The 16,384-nt window shown below is 39.0% G+C and overlaps 1 pseudogene; it reads right to left on the bottom strand.

The window, feature by feature from the left end:
• Window positions 1–2,590: 2,590 nt before the first annotated feature.
• On the bottom strand, window positions 2,591–9,878 carry LOC139921265 (uncharacterized; annotated as a pseudogene).
• Window positions 9,879–16,384: the final 6,506 nt, after the last annotated feature.

Raw genomic sequence — 16,384 nt, forward strand, 5'->3', positions numbered from 1 at the left:
TTGGCTGTAGCATCAGTGAATACGTAGATGTAAGAGGAGGCAGGGGCACCAGTCAGAGCCAACTAGAGAAAGATAGGCAGACAATGAATTACCTGTCCTTAAGGAATCTGTCAAATGAATTGGTTGGAAAATGTTAACCCAATCAATCATTATCCCAATTGTGACTGTAAGATATTGCTATTAGATATTGATATTGCGCTGAGCTTAGAGATCTCTTTTTTCATTTCATTAGGGTCTCTCGTCCTTATCATGGGTCCAGAGTCTACACATAAGCACGAAAAGAGGTGACTGAGAGAAGAATCATTTCTGAGTTCAAGAGATTTTGGCACAACATCGTTTTTTTTCTTTGATCATTTTAAACCAACGCTGTGGCTTTATGCAGATCTATGCACTATAGATCACTAAATCTACTTTAAGTGAGATTACAGTTTTTGGGCCAGAACAGTACATGTACAGTGAAGCATAATGTTCTGTGAAAAAAAAGTCTACGGCATTATCACACTGCCAGTATAAAGAATTTGGATTCAATTTCGGTTATCATGCATTTTCTGTTTCGCTTAATACCTTCTTTTAATCTTTTTATAGCATATTTTAAACAAAGTGTCTTTTGATATCATGTTGTGCTGGTTCAGTAAATGTATGGTTTAGTTCCTTCCCTTGATTACACTTGTACTGCACCTTCTTATCTTTGTTTTATTCCTTTATTATCTGTATCCAATGCTTTACTCTAATAAAGTTTATTATTATTGTTATTTATTTGATTAATTAATCTATTTGTAAGGGACCGTGTACAATGTTAAATATAAATGTTACTATTTGATATATTTACCAGATTTAGCTTCGAGCTAATTTTCATCTGCAGTCCCTTGGCAGGTTACAGCTGAAAACATACATATATACAATCTGCACAAATACAAACACACAGCACCAACACATAATACACACCAGACATTGAAGTGTAAAAAATTCAAAAGCCAGTGCAAAGTGCATGTGCTTTAATAAAATAAGTCAGTTACAGTCTGCAAATTAGTGGCTGCATGTTTGTTTAGCTTTAAGCCAGATTTTTAATTTGGTTTTAAAACTGCTAAAGGAACTGCAGCTTTAGTGCCTGTAACAGAAAAAGGTATCTGAGAAAGTTCTAGAGGCTTTAGTGTTGCTCTCTGCTCGCAAAGTGACATGTTCACGTAGTGGAGGAGGGGCTAGATTGTGTAAAATCCTTAAAACAAGACACACATTTCAATAAAATCTAACATTATCAAATCTCAAACAGTTGTGCTTCTGAAGTATATCACAGTGATGATACTGGATGGGCTTGTTATCCAATATTTTTAAAGTGTGTTTGTCTGTGTGTGTGTGTGTGTGTGTATATACAATACAACTCTTGTGTATTTTTCACTGTAGCTTTAAAAACGAACAATGAAGCAACAATGAAATTTATTGATATAACCCGTTTTATTAAGTTTCATGACTACAGATATTAAAACTTAAGATTTCACAAAATATGAAATTCTGCCTCTAACCAAACTCAACTGGGATGGTGAGATTTGGGACTTTTTACCTTTTTAAATGCACAGCTCAATCTATTAAACACCAAGGAATCCACAACTCATTAAATCTAAAACAATTATCCAAACTCAATTTACTTACAAGAAATAAAAGACAATTTGGAAAGAAGCTACCATTATCTCTAAGATGTTGAATCTCCATTTTCAAGATGAAAAGGCAAGAATCAAGAAAAAAACATACAACAATCTAAAAAAAAAATATATCACAAATCTTCGCCAGAAAAAATCAATTCCAATAGACAAATGGACATCAGACCTTAGTATGCAACAATCCAGCATAAATTGGAAAATATATGAAATAATACTTTTTCCATGACCTGCAATTCCAAAATTGAATAAAGAATAAGATCCTCTGCAGAACCCACATCACCGGGCACAAACTTTACCATATGGGCTTCACAGATAGCAACATACAGTACTCCCGACCCAAACCCTGAAAACAGTTAAGGTACAATGGTGCAATATAGGCTACAGATAAATAAATTGCATAATCATGCATTTAATTTATTGGCATTTCCTACAATGATTGCTCTGATTTTAGAGGCTTAAGATGCTTTTGTTCCACATAGCCTTCAGTTTTATTAACTCTTACATCATGTATGTCTATGTTTGATAAATCCATCCACCACATGGATTTGAAGAACACAGTTAGCTGGATGCAGATTAGCAAGAAAATTTGAATCGGCAAACATAATATTAGCCTGGATAAATTAAACGACATATGAAGAATGGGATCCTGGGAAACTCATTTATAAAACGCTGCATGCGCACAATACCAGCCTGAAAAGTGTGTACCACTCTCCACACAGATTTTCAGATATATAAAAACAAACTTGGCGTGAGAATGTGCGTTCAACTACGGAAACTTCGACCCACGCGTGCGCACATTTTGCAGACAGTGGAAAATGGCAACTTTGATGGCAAAGTAGTGAAATAAAATAAAAATGCCCTTTACACTCAGTTCATTTCCAGGCAGACTCCACATCAACTTAGAAAGCCCTCTAATATACGGTGTAGGGTTAGGGTTACTGTCTGATCCCCCCCCCCTCCTGCAGACAGTGGAGGCGCTCTTCAGCAGTTCAGATGCACCGGTGGCTCCTCAAGTGAGCTAACTGAGTGAAGTTTTTCTTACACCGGTCACACCAGTATGGTTTCTCCCCAGTGTGGATACGCTGGTGTTGCTTGTATGTACTTGAATTTCTGAAACTATTTCCACATTGGTTGCAGTGGTATGGTTTCTCCCCAGTGTGGATACGCTGGTGTTTCTTGTATGAACTTGAATCTCTGAAACTTTTTCCACATTGGTCGCAGTGATATGGTTTCTCCCCGGTATGAATACGCTGGTGTCGCTGGTATGTACTTGAATGACTGAAACTCTTCCTACATTGGTCACAGTGGTATGGTTTCTCCCCAGTGTGGATACGCTGGTGTTGCCTGTATGACCTTGCATCTCTGAAACTATTTCCACATTGTTCACAGCAGTATGGTCTCTCTCCAGTGTGAATATGCTGGTGCTCTCTTAGGTTACCTGACTGACTGAAAGATTTCCCACACTGTTGACAAGAGTAAGGTTTCTCTCCTGTATGAACTCTCTGATGCCTCTTTAACTGTTGAAGATTTGTGAATGCTTTGTCACACTGCTGACAGCGGTGACGTTGGGGTCCGTTGGTGTCTCTCTGTTTCTGTAGAGAAAGATATAAAGAAAGAGATCAGGACAGAGAGACAGAGTGTGAGGGAGCAGTGTGTGTGTGTGTGTGTGTGTGTGTGGGGGGGGGGGGTAGTTAATTACTACCTCTGACATAAAGTACTGTAAGCTATGAAACCATATGATAACAGACAAACAACATATATATCCTGTGTATGTACTGTGTAGTATCATATTTACTATCATAACATATTCCACATAATACAATATATGGCATCATATTTTATTTCATCCAGACCTGGACAACAACAGCAGCTGATGTGCTGAGATATCATGCATTGTCAAATATCTCATCATAAATGTATGAATGACCAAGTCAAAAGGCTAATGTTCCAAAAGGAGGGAGGGATATGTCATATATCACATCAATAGACAAGCTAACAGGTTCTCAGCAGATTAACATCAATGTTACAACAGTGATATTTTTTCTCACCTCTTCTGAAGAATTCATCTTGCCTCCTTAGTGTCGAACACCAAATTCAACACAGCTGTCCTGAACTGAGACAAAATGTCCGACAACGTTCCTCTCCTCCGCCAGATGCTTCTCTTCCCGCCAATCAGCTCTGACATCATCAAACAGAGACAGTCGGTAAGACAGGGAATGGCCACAAACACAATAATATAATAATAATAATAATAATAATAATAATAATAATAATAATAATAATGAGGTCCAAGCAGCTATATGAAAAGTTGAACCTATTGAGGAAATATTAAGGTTTCATTAGTCTTGACATCATTGAGTTGTTTTGGGCAGATATTTTCACTCTCTTAGATATTGTGTTGCATATGAATTCCTCCACCTGTTCCCTTGATATCCTACCAACAAGGTTTTAAAAAGAGGTAATCATCTGCCCACTTTTCCTTTCCATTATCAATCGCTCTCTGGCTACAGACTCTGTTCCACCATATTTCAAACCTGCGCCGACCCAGCCACACCTTAAAAAACACAGCCTTGACCAATCTATTCTTAGCAACTATCGACCCACCTCAAAACTGCCATTCCTTTCAATAGTCCTAGAAAAAGTTGTTTATAATCAATTGACAAATTATATGAGTTGCACCAAACTTCCATTCTGGTTTCAGATCGGGTCACAGCACTGAGACTGCTTTACTCAGAGCGTCCAATCACCTCCACTTAGCTGCTGATGCTGCTCAATGCTCAATCTTAGTCCTGCTGGACCTCAGTGTGGCTTTTGACACTGTGGATTATTACATTTGACTTGAGCACCTTAAGAATTATGTTGGAATTAATGACCTGGCTCTTGATTGGTTCAGATCATATCTCTCTGACAGGCATTTCTCCGTTGCATTAGGTAGCTTCTTTTTCTCCTCTGCCAAACGTAGCTGCGGTGTACCCCAAGGTTCAATTCGGGGTCCCATTCTATTCTCAATTTACATGCTCCCTCTTGGTCATATACAATTTACAATTTCTCATTTGGCAGATGCTTTTATCCAAAGCGACGTACACATGAGATTTTAACACAAGCAAGAATAATATAATATAAAATAATATAATAATAATATAATATAATAAGCAGACACAATATCTCTTTTCATCACTACACAGATGACACGCAGTTGTATCTTCCTGTTAATCCTAGTGATGCTGTTAGCCTGGCTCCTCTGAAGGACTGCCTCGCTGCAGTGATGGATGTCTAAAATCTTTCTCCAACTCAACCAGGATAGGACTGAGGTTATTTTATTTGGCCCCCCAATTGGACACTGGGGATTCACGAGAATCTTGGCATCATTGAAACCACTATCAAGTCCTCTGCCAGTAACTTGGCATCTTTGATTCCAATCCGAATTTTGAAACTCAAGTACAAGGAGTTACTCGAAAAATTTCCAAAATCAGGTCATTTCTGTCTGCCCTCAACTTGGAGAAAGTTGTTTATGCTTTTGCTTCATCCCGTCTGGATTATTTTAACTCCTTATATTCTGCATTTAGTGAAAAAGCACTTCATTGTCTGCAGTTGGTTCAACAAGCTGCTGTTAGCCTTTTAACTGGAACAAAGAGAAGAGACCACATTCCCCCCATTTTAGTGTCCCTTCATTGACTTCTAATTGCTTTTATAATACATTTGAAGATTTTATTGATTACCTATGAAGCAGTAAATGGTTTGGTCCCAACCTACATCTCTGAATGCTTAATCTCTTACAGGGGCGTACCCTTAGGTTTTCACAACAAGCTCTTCCATCAGTTACAAGTCTAGGCGAGCAACAAAAGGGGACCGGGCATTAGCTACTAGGGCACCTGTGTTGTGGAATAACCCACCGTTCAAACTTTGTACAGTTACATCTGTATCTTCTTTTAAAATGTCAGCTAAAAACACATTTTTAAACAAGCCTTTAATTGAAATGTATTATTATTATTATTATTATTATTGTTATTTAGTCTTCACTTTTATCTGTTATTTTACATTGTTTCTTTGTTGTCACTGTCTAAGCACTTTGTAATGATGTTAAGAAAAGTGCTATGTAAATAAAGTTATTAAAGAGTAACTAAACCAGGGCTCCAGACTAATTTTTTCAACTGGTGGTGCAATCACTAAATTTGGTGGTGCAACATTTTGCCATGGCATCGCACATTTAAAATATTATTTTGCTACTAACTGCAGTGGCCTATATGTGTAGATTTGTTATTACAAGGCTTTGAAAGCAGAAATAAGATGGAACATTTTATTCTATAATAAAGTAATTTTTTTCTTTCAAACATGAAGTGCATAACAAGTCAATGTACAAACAGTTTACAGTGTTTTCCTGGGAAGCCTCCCTTAAAAGAAATCCCCGTGAGCACCACAAGGTTCCTCAGTAGAGCTGGTATCATTAGGATTTTATCGATTCCGGTGCCATTTTTTATTCTTCTTATCGATCTGATTCTTTATCGATTCCTACTGTATAAATTTTCAGGGGTAAAACACTACATGCAGATTTATGGAAGGTAACTTTGTTTTATTACTCAAGACAGACATTGCTGTACGAGTTACTCCAGTCTTAGAATTACTTTTCAAAACAGCTACGGCTCATTTGGCATAATGCCTTACTTTAGAGAACAAAATACAAGAGCAAGTGAAAATTTAGCTGCAAACAGAAATGGGACGGTTTCCACTACATTGGTCAATAACTCCACCATTTTTTGACCGATTCCTTAGCTTCTTTGAAAGTAAAGGCAACTCTAAGAAGCCTGCATACCAAAGTTTTTGAAATAATGACTTGTTCATAAGAACACCCAAGGAATTATGGGAGATGGAGTCTTTGTTATAATATAGCAACAACTTCAAAGGGCTGTAATTTGCTCAAATGTCAACATATTATGTGTTTTCACAGGTGGTTTTAATATGATGTTTCTGACCAACCTGGCATATTTCAAGCTGATTGATTACTGTGGCATGATTTCAATCATTTGAAATTTTTGTGCCGAAATTGAAAAATTCAATGATCAATAACCCGTTTTCTGACCGGACTATCCGGTTTTCAGATGCATTGTCCGGGTCTGGTCAGAAGGCTCGACCGGACGGTGAAATGTCCGATTTTAAATCATTCTGTCAATAATAATCCACTAATTATAGCCCTGCTGATTTTTCCCTATCATTGGTGGGTATCTGTTGCTTCAACAAGCTAAAAGCGTTCTGATAGGCTCATGACTAGAGCATGGGTAATCTCCTGTGTAAGTGCAAAGTTTTGAAGGAGTTATATCGTACCTGTGTTGTTATGGAGAAGCGTGCGTCTGTCTGTCTGTCTGTCCGTCCTACCTATTTCTCTTGTTTGCGCCGGGATTTCCGACCGCCTAGTAGCGACCGATTCTGAAAATGAATCAGCACTGGTGTAAGAAGTGTCCACAAGCAATCACGAGTGAATGCGAGTCATGGTTATGAGTAGATGCTGTTAATGTGTGGTTTCTAGCGTTAGCGATTAGCTTAGCACTTAGCAATTGAAATTGGTACTGGTACAACACCATTGTACCAGTTGGTACAGTCCCTAAGGGTGTTGCCACTAATGTGTCCACCAAGTTTCAAGGTCATAGACCACTGTGAAGTGGACTCGTGGTAGACTGAAAAATGTCAGAATGTGATTGGCTAATAACTCAAATTTGACCCAATCATTACGATGGCATAAAATGGTATTTTTGTTTGGGCATGTCCATGGACCAGGCATACCAAATTTGGTGTCATTTGGACTTGCGGTTCAGGAGAAGAAGGTTGTCAAAAGTTTGACAAAATTTCCAAGATGGCGGCCAATCCACCCAAATGGACCTTATGGGTCCTTGTGGGAAATTTGTTCAGCATGCCAAATGACAGCTAGATACCAAGTTTCAAATGTGTAGGTCAAACGGGGCGGCCGGGGTGACTGTTTAAGTTTCGCTGCGTGTTATAGCGCCCCCTGTGGCCGAAGTGCTACAAAACCGCTTGGACACCTGCTTAATGCAATGTGCTATGTGCGCCAAATTTAAAAACGTTTGACCAATCATCAATTACAAAGGGGGAAGAATAATAAGAAGAATCTGACCAGAATACTTAATAAGAAGCTATGCTGTGAATACCTAATAAGAATCTGACCAGAAACATTAGGTATTCCCAGCTACGCTACGCTGGGAATAACTAATGTTAGGAATTCCAGCAATTACAATAGCTTTCCCTGCTTCGCAGTGGAAACGTAAAAATGCAAGTAATTGGAGGTCAACTTCACAGAATAAAAACAAAATATTTGCCACTGACTGGATTTACCACTTTATTGGGTCGTTCAAGAACTCTCTACCTGTAATTACAATATTTCTGACGCCACTTGAAGGCAGCATCTGCTTGCTATTGTACTGACGGTCGGCGAAGTGCATCAACAAGTCAACAAGTGTGTTGTTGCGTCGCAACTAGCATAGCTTGTGTTTACGGGGAGTACATTCCAAATGGAAATCATTTTGCAAACACTCACGAACAAAAGTGAATTCGAACGCACTTTAGGATTCTCCCAAGGAAAGGGAAGTTTACAATGGTTATTAGTTATCTGGCACATTTTACCACTCGCACCGGTGGGACCAGTTATATTTTTTGGTGCCACTGGCAAGAAAAATGGTGGCAAAATGCGACCAAATGGTTGCAGTCTGGAGCCCTGCAAACCCTAAACCCAACCCACTTCACAACAACACGACAATCTGAGATCCGAACCAGCAACCTCTTGATCAGCAGTCTTGACCTCTAGCTGTTTCTCCACACAGCTGGACGTACAGCACAAGCAGACAGTCAAACAACATATATATCAAATAAAGAAGGGGAGCCAAGGAGCTTCCCTGAGGAACACCACACTGCAGCATAAAGGCTGACTGAAATGATCTATTAATATAACTGGACAGTATTCAAACTGTTAGATAAGATCTCATCCAACCAATAACCTGATTAAAATTACAGTGCAAATGTTTTGTCAGTAATATCTTTTGATCCAAAAATAGTATTCCAACAGCTTCACTATGATCAACATGATTTAACTATTGATCAGACATTTCATTTACAGCCAACATTTTCTTTGCCATTGGCAAGGTGGTTTGCAGAAATTAACTCATTCCTTTCCATGTTCTCCCACATCTGGCTGCTCACTGCACTCTCCTATATCACACTGACTGTTGGTAAAACACCAATAAGTCGACTGTTGTCTGGGGAAGTAGTTAGCTAGGATTGCCATAAAAGAAAGTATAAATGTACTGTAAGGTACAACATTCCTGTATTATCTTCACTTACATATAAATCACATACATGTTAAACAGTTTCATAGACCTTAAAAAACAGTTTTCAGCCTCCGAGGTTTAAGGCAGAGGATGCCATCAGTAAGTATGTGGTTACTGGTGGAATAAATGAGGGGAAATAAGCCTAGACAGCAAAATGTTCCATTGTAAGTAAGAGTTGATTTGAGTTGTTTGTCCACTCATAGAGCTGATATCGCTGGTCAAAATCATCTTAAGTGTTAAATCAACTCTAACGGATGTGGATTGACAGAAACACTGGCATAGTGTTGACTTGCACAGATCCTTTAATGTTTAAATCATGTCCATGTAAGTCTATTTCACTGCTGGGAAGTCTTCCATCTTTGAGCGCACTATAACTGATTTGTTCCAAATGTGTCTTTCATGATCAATAGTACTTGGATATTTGGGGCAGCTGACGATTTAAACCACTAGACGTCAGCAGAGAGCCACTCTGCAGCCAGCAGGATCATAGAATGCTCCATTATCTTCACTTATTTAATGGGACAGACACTGGTGTGTTTCCAGTACAGAAATACCATGCTGTACATGTACTGGTCCTACTGGTACAGTACCAATACTACAGTACAATGAAAAGGAAGAGGCTGCTTCACAATCTGATCAGATTTCCCTATATACACACACCACCACCCCTCCCCCTACACACAATACATTTTTTGTCCTCCAATCTCAAACTCCTTTCTGCGCCTTTGTTCCTACCTGAAGCAGTCCGAGGGCCGTGAGCCTGAGCTGCTTCTTCATCAGAGGAAGACAAAGGCTTTTCCCCGGTCGCCGAGGCCTCTATCTGACCCGGAGTCTTCCGGTCGGAGTTACCGGACGCTCTCCGCGGCGCTACAACGAGCACAACCGTGCACATCTACCGTAGGACTAACACGGTAGTAGCCTAGCATAACACATCCGAGCTAAGACGGCACAAAGTTAGCACCGAGGATCTGGAAGAAACCCGCTGACTTTAAACGGCTAGGCTGCTTACAGCTTTACAGCTTTTAACCCGGACTGCTATCAGGAACTACTGGACTCAGATAAACCAGGAAGACCGAGCGAGAAACTTCTTTTCTCTCTTTGTTCTTCTCTCGTCAACAGTAGGCCGCCATGTTGTTTCACACACTTCTTCTTCGTCTTCCTTTTCTTTGCAGCAGACTCGCCGCTTAGGCGTGCTGCTGCCCTCCACAGGAAGCTAAAGTTACTACTCTTATGAGATTGAACGAGATTGAATCCATGAGTAAATTCTTCATGAAACTGATTCTGTTCCTGTTTCAAACCCAGCTGACCTCCCATCACAGGGAGAACTAAAAGACTCAGTATTAAAACACATTAAAGGATTCCTCCGCTGCTGGAGAAAGATCGCCTCATTTCACAGATCCTTCAAATCTTTTCAATGCCAAAATCTATATTATGTTCTGCTTTTCTCAGAATAATTCTGACACAATAAAGTATAAAAGTGAAAGTGAAATTATTAAGAGCAAAACTGAAATTCAAAAGCATAAGAGAAAAGATGAAACTGCAATTTGAAATGAAAAGTAAAACCTAAAACTTGTGAAAATTCAACAGTAACAGTGAAAATAAATGTTTATATAGAAATAAAAAATATATATATTAAATTCAAAAGTAAATTCCCATTTCTTTTTATCATAATTCGTTTCCCCATCTCAGATGCTTCACATTTGCCATTTTTGATTAGTGAGCCATATGTAAATGAGGAGGCGGGGTCCAACTGTCAATCAACGTCATAGGGGGCGGGACTTAGAAGGGGATAGATAGATAGTTACTTTTATTTGTCCCCGTGGGGAAATTGGTTTGCAGAAAAATCACAAGGCATTTCATCACAACATCACAAGGTCACCAGTAGACATACTCGAACATACCCATATCATAATAGTCACAAATAGACATACAAAATCATCAATAGACATACTCGTAGACATAATAGAATTGTAGAAATTGAATAGAATAGATATTGAATAGAAATTGTTTGTTTGTTTGTTTGTTTGTTTGTCAGCAGGATTACGAAAAAACTACTGGCCTGATTTTCATGAAACTTCGTGGAAGGGTGTAGCATGGGCCAAGGAAGAACCCATTACATTTTGGAGCGGATCCGGATCCGACTCACGAAATTTGCATATCATAGCAGACTGGACTATTGGCCTTGGCGGAGGTCTGCGCTCTCCTTCTAGTTATTAGTGTGTATTCATGTAACTTCAGCAGCAGCTTTGTGCCTGATAATGTGAGGCTCCCCCTGCTGTCTGTAAGGCGCCACTGCAGAACTGAAACGCTATTTTAATTAAGAATTGTTTGTATGTTGTAAAGTGTGAATTATTTTAAATGGTCATATTAAAGTGTTCAATATGTGAAGTGTGATGAAAGGGCAATGTGCAATAATTTAGACAGCCACGTCTAATATAATGTTTTTCACTGTAATTATCAGAGTTCCAGTTTTATGATTTTAGTTTCATTTACTCTCCAAACAAGCGAGGGGGTGGTGTTGCTACTATTTTTTCCAATCAATTATTTAAGACCGCAATTGTAAAACCTTTAAAACCTTTTAACCTCAAAAATCTAACTTAGACCCCTCTACTCTTAGTAACTACCGCCCCGTTTCAAATCTACCTTTCCTGAGCAAAGTTTTAGAGAAGGTTAACAATTAAACAAACACCTTTCTGAGAACGGTATTCTGGAGAATTTTCAATCCGGTTTAAGAGCAAACCATAACCCTAAAAAAACAGTATCTTCCAAAACAAATGCATTTGATAATAAATGTAAAACAAGAAAAAAGGACGGTTTATTAACAGTTTCATGAACATGGATGTTACAACTTAAAATTGTTTAAAAATAATAAATATACAAATGAAGATGATTTTCACATGAAACAGCATTTTCCAAGAATACTGGATAAACAAAAAAATAAAAACAAATTTATGAAGATGTAGAAAAAAGAAAGATTAATTCAACAGAGGAAGAAAAAAATTAAATTACAAACATTTTCATTAATATTCTGTTTGAATTTGAACATAGCAACTTTAACATGTTAACAAGAATATGTATTAATAAGTATTCCTAAATGGAATAAAAAGTAGACAATAGGCCCTTTTCACGTCGTCATGGTAACAGCTTCTACATTGAGATTTTCCAGACATGGAAGCTAAAAGGAATAACCAGCTTAGAACATTTACTCAATGAGGGCTTGCTCATGACCTTTGACCTCATTTAAGAAAAATACAACATACTGGATCACTGCTACTTACAATACATCCAACTGAAAGAGCAAGAATTAAGAAAAAAACTATCAACAATCTACACTGTAACAACTCCCCTTCTTTAACAAAATCTGTTCACTCAAACCTAAAAAAATTTTTTATCATAAATCTTCTCCAGAAAATATCAATTCCAATAGACAAATGGACATCAGACCTTGGTATGCAACAATCCAGCATCAACTAGCAAAGTACATGCAACAATACTTTTTACATGACCTGCATTCCACAATTAATTTAATTAAGAATTAGATCCCATGTAGAACCCACATCATCAGCCAAAAACGTTACCATATGGGCGTCACAGACAGTAACATATGCCCGACCCAAGCCCTGAAAACAGATAAACACCTATGCAGGTGCAATGATGCAATATGGGCTACAGATGAATAAATCATGTAATTACGCATTTAATTTATCAGGACTTTCTGCCACGATTGCTCTGAGGTTTTGGCAGTGTTAAGATGTTTTTTTCCCCCATAGCCTTCAGCTTTATTAACTCTAATATCATGTATGTCTATGTTTCATAAATCCATCCACCACATGCATTTGAAGAACACAGTTATCTGGATGAAGATTAGCAAGACAATGTGAACAGAAACATAATATTAGCCTGGAAAAATTAAACAATGTATGAAGAATGGGATCCTGAGAACTCAATACCGGCCTGAAAAGTGTGTACCACTCTTCACACAGATTTTCAGATTTATAAAGACAAACTTCGCTTGAGAATGTGGGTTCCACTAAGGAAACTTCCACTCGTGCGCACATCTTGCAGACAGTGGAAAATGGGGAGTTCGATGGCAAAGTAGTGAAATAAAGTAAAAATGCCCTTTAAACTCATATATTGTGTAATTTCTTGCCTATTGTTTGTCCAAAACGAATCTACATGTCATTATCATGATCATATTGTGTGAATTAGTTCATTACAGTATTTTAGCAGAGCCTCAATTTGCCCCAAATAATTTCAATGGAGATGCCGGTGCCGGGCGCATAGCTGTCCTCCAGCCTCCTCTTCAACATCGGTTGTACCCGCTGTCTGATCCTCCCCACTCCTGCAGACAGTGGAGGCGCTCTGCAGCAGTTCAGATGCACCGGTGTCTCTTCAAAGAAGATGGCCAAGAGAAGTTTGTCTTACACCGGTCACACCAGTATGGTTTCTCCCCAGTGTGGATACGCTGGTGTTCCCTGTATCTATATGAATGCCTGAAACTCTTTCCACATTGGTCACACCGGTATGGTTTCTCTCCAGTGTGAATACGCTGGTGTTCTGTTAGGTTACCTGACTGACAGAAACTCTTCCCACATTGGTCACAGTGGTATGGTTTCTCCCCAGTGTGAATACGCTGGTGTCGCCTGTATGTATGTGAATCACGGAAACTTTTTCCACATTGATCACAGTGGTATGGTTTCTCCCCAGTGTGGATACGCTGGTGTTCCTTGCATGTATTTGAACGACGGAAACTCATCCCACATTGGTCACAGTGATATGGTTTCTCTCCAGTGTGGATTCGCTGGTGTATGTTGTATGCACTTGGCCGACTGAAACTCTGCCCACATTGGTTACAGTGATATGGTTTCCCTCCAGTGTTGATACGCTGCTCTGCCCTGTATGTACTTGAGTCACTGAAACTCTTCCCACATTGATCACAGTGGTATGGTTTTTCGCCAGTGTTGACACGCTGGTGTCTTGTTAGGTGACCTGACTGACTGAAAGATTTCCCACACTGCTGACAGGAGTAAGGTTTCTCCCCTGTATGAACTCTCTGATGAAGCTTTAAATTGTGACGTGTCGTGTATGATTTGTCACACAGCTGACAGCGGTGACGTTTGGGTCCATTGGTGTCTCTCCGTTTCTGTAGAGAAAGATATAGAAAGAAAGGGGTCAGGACAGAGAGACAGAGTGTGTGTGTGTGTGTGTTGGGGGGGGGGGGTTAACACTTAATTACTAGGGGTGTCACGATTTCGATTCTAAATCAAAAATCGATCGAAATGAGCGTTCAATTTCGACCTTCGAAATCACAAGCAGGTTCACGACTCTCCCAGTATTTTTTTTCTCTCCACCCCTGCCTACTTGCACGAGTCTGAAGAAAAAAAAAAAAAGAAACATTTCAATGATGACAAAGCGTAGCTGCTAGAGAGCGCCCGTTCTATATTTCACTATAGCGTCCAAGAGCGCCCGTCATTTTTAAATTGTTTAAAATGTACCAAAAACTGAAAATCGGTTATCGGCTTTGTTTTATACTTCAAGTTGTCATCGATGAACGGGAACCGGAAAATACTGTATATCTGGTGACACTGAGACGTTTGATTTTCCCCGGGTTTAGTCGTCCTCCATCGGTAACGTTAGATCTAAAAATGTCTTCGCCGGCTAAGCGTCACGCTTTTAAAACCTTCTGGAAGCTGTCAGATTGTGCTGTGAGACAGAACCTGACCTGCCGTATGTAGTGGAAAGTTACGAAGACATTGTGAGTTGAAGTCTTTTGATGGAAATCGCTTGTTCTTGCTCAATAAAACAAGACACAAGATCACCTTCACTAAACAGCGGGACCTACCTGGCTCTCCCCGCCGGAGACGGACGCTGTTTTCCGGGAGGCGGAGCGCCGAAGAGTCGGTAGGAGGACCGGCCGGGCTGCAGCGACTTTTATCCATATAAGTTTGGCAACTTTTTCCATATTTGTTTGGTGACTATTATTGTCTGATGTTATTACTGTGTGGGTTGAAGCTCTGGAGGTTTTGTATGGATTTTGAAAGCTTATCGTTAGCCAAGATAGGAAGGATCTGTTTTGTTGTCATACTGTGAATGTTGACACTTCAGTGAGGAGACGCCCTGAATCGTCTTGCCATGTATTTGGTACCAAATTAAAAGGGAAAGTTGTGTTTTTTTAAATGGAAAAACTTTGAAAAAATTTGACCATATGGCCTTAGTGTGGTACATTCCAAAAAAAAAATTTGGCAGTTATATCACACTTCATACCATCTTTTTAAAGAAGAATTTGAAAATGTAAATGACAGTTGTCAGGGCATAAAAGCAATGATCTGTTGATCTTTACAAATCAAGACTTGATAGTCTAACAATGGCATAGCGTCAGTGCTGAAAAAAAAATGTTTACATCGAAAATCGAATCGAATCGTGGATTTGGAGAATCGTGACACCCCTATTAATTACTACCTTTGAAATAATATTACCAGCTATGAAGCCATGTCATAACTGACAATATATATATATATACAGTATATCCTGTGGTATGTATTGTAGTATAATATGTACTATCATAACATATTCCACATAACATATGTTCACTGTGATGTCATAACATTTAAATTTCATCCTGACCTGGACAACAGCAGCAGCTGATGTACTGGGCTGAGGAGAGAGAGAGAGAAAAGAGAGAGAGAGAGAGAGAGAGAGACAGACAGAGAGACAGACAGAGAGAGAGAGAGAATAATTAACAATCATATGTATAGTTATATATCAAATAAATATATGTTAATAGGCTAATGTTACGTACACAGTAACATTTATAGACAGGCTAATGGACTAATGTTACCAACAGATTAACATCAACGTTACAACAGTGATATTTTTTCTCACCTCTTCTGAAGAATTCATTTTGCCTCCTTAGTGGCGAACACCAATTCCAAAAATGGCCGACAACGTTCCTCTCCTCCTCTGCCAGAAGCTTCTCTTCCCTCCAATCAGCTCTGACATCATCAACCAGAGACAGTCGGTAAGACAGGGAACACCCAAAAAAACAGCAATAATCATAATAATAATAATAATTATAATAATAAATATAGCTGCAAGCGGCGATTGAGGGGTCCAAGCACAATTTGATACAACAGACAGATAGACAAAACATCACAGAAGGTAGAAAGACACAAAAACTGACATGTTGTGAATTTCGGACATGCAGTCTAACACCGGCTTTTGTGTTGGCCCGTGACTTCTGTCAAGTTAATCTGGATGGATGGAAAGTAATTGGCCAAAATGTAAAATTGTTTGTTAAAATTATTTGAATAGCAGTGATATAAAGGGTACTGTACTTCCTACATCACACAGTACTGACCTTCTGGCCTTTTCAGTGCCTTGGTTGACTCTGGCTTCAAA

This window comes from Centroberyx gerrardi, chromosome 23 (assembly GCF_048128805.1).
Source record: "Centroberyx gerrardi isolate f3 chromosome 23, fCenGer3.hap1.cur.20231027, whole genome shotgun sequence".
Classification (NCBI taxonomy): Eukaryota; Metazoa; Chordata; class Actinopteri; order Beryciformes; family Berycidae; genus Centroberyx; species Centroberyx gerrardi.